The sequence below is a fragment of the Peromyscus californicus genome, unplaced genomic scaffold (assembly GCF_007827085.1).
Source record: "Peromyscus californicus insignis strain IS unplaced genomic scaffold, ASM782708v3 Scaffold_4__1_contigs__length_199733344, whole genome shotgun sequence".
In the NCBI taxonomy this organism is placed as follows: Eukaryota; Metazoa; Chordata; class Mammalia; order Rodentia; family Cricetidae; genus Peromyscus; species Peromyscus californicus.
Genome location: NW_026294562.1, coordinates 5,089,799 through 5,091,586, shown reverse-complemented (window position 1 = coordinate 5,091,586; position 1,788 = coordinate 5,089,799).

Sequence of the window (1,788 nt, the reverse complement as noted above, 5' to 3'; positions counted from 1 at the left end):
TCTAATTGCTAATAAAATGTTAGCTTATACAGAGTTTTGATGAATAAAAGTAAATACAAGGAAATGTTACACAGTTAGAGCATGAATTCTACTTAAGGAGCTGCATTAGATCACAGCTCAAGTTAATGATTAAGAGAAACAATTGAGTCCCAGGAACCAGGCTAGCTTTAATTCCCTTTATCTTGATGCTGAAAGATGCAGTCACAGGTTTCAGTGTGCACCATTAGCTGACACAAAGCTTTAAAATAACTTCAGATTAGATCAGATGCTTTGATAATAGCCTTAAGATGTAAACCCCAGAAAACAATCTAAAGTTCACAAGGACACATAGCTGAGTTATAGATTCATTATGTTAGGGTCAAAAATACAAAGCAATCTGATTGTTGCTAGCTGATGTACTTTCCTTGCTAAGTCTGGTTGATGATCAAAGGTGATGATGATTAATTCCTGTGCCCTTTCCTGTCCTCAATTTCCTGATATAAGAAACTGTTGATGAATGGGTATACACCCTAAAGATTCAAAGTTCAGCGGACTGACTGCTTTTATTAATGCATAATTTTTAGGTTTGTGGTTCCTTTAAGATTCCTTATAAGTTTACCTTTCAAGATAGATAATAAAATGATTGATTCTTTCTTTGTAACTGCAATATGCAGCCTGCCAACAAAGAGTTGGCTGAGAAGAAAATGCTCCTTGCTTGCTCATGTTCTGTTAATGTAAATGTATGTGGGTTATTAGGGTGACTCTGTTTTTAATCATGTAAGGGAGATGAAAAACATATTTTTACCTGTTTTCATGATAATCACTCACTTGAAAAACAGAATGTAACCACATTGTGATTCCTGTATGGACTGAAAGATTTTGTTGGGTATATAAGCTGTAGAGGAAAAGAGAATAGGATAAAAAAGAAGAAAACCATCAAGAGAGTGTGTGTCTTTTTTCCTAATCCCCTCAGGTAGAAAAGTCTTAGCATATGCCAGCATTGTGGATTCCTTTGGAGCCCTGGACTGTCTGGAGGCTGGTCCCCCAGGTAGCGATTCCAGAGGTCATGGGGAAGGAAAGAATGAATCCAGGGCACGTAAGGCATATTTAAGGATATGAAATGCTGTGGATATCACTCTGTATAAATAAAATGCTGATTGGCCAGTAGCCAGGCAGGAAGTATAGGTGGGACAAGCAGAGAGGAGAATGCTGGGAAGTGGAAGGCTGAGGCAGAGAGACACTGCCAGCTGCCACCATGAGTACCAACATGTAAGATACTGGTAAGCTACAAGCCATGTGGCAAGGTATAGATTTATAGAAATGGGTTAATTTAAGATAGAAGAATTAGATAACAAGAAGCCTGCCACGGCCATATAGTTTTTAAGCAATACAAGTCTCTGTGTGTTTACTTGGTTGGGTCTGAGGAGCTGTGGGACTGGTGGGTGAGAGAGATTTGTCCTGACCTTAGGCCAGGCAGGACCAGGAAAACTCTAGCTACAATGAAACTTTTATATGGCACACACCCTGATGATTGATGTGTTATATACTTGTCAAAGCCCACAGATGTGACCAACAAGAGTGAATCCTAGTGCACACTTTTGACTATAATTATGATGTCAACAAACATTCATTAATGTTGATACATTTACCATTCTGGGAGAGGATGCTACGAGAGAGTCTATAATCAGTATGGGACTTGACTCACATGAACTCTGTACTTTTTATTCAGTTTTGCCCTGAATATAAGATTGTTTTAAAAAAAATAAAGTCTACTAAAAAGAAAATAAAACAACAAAACTCATCATAAAA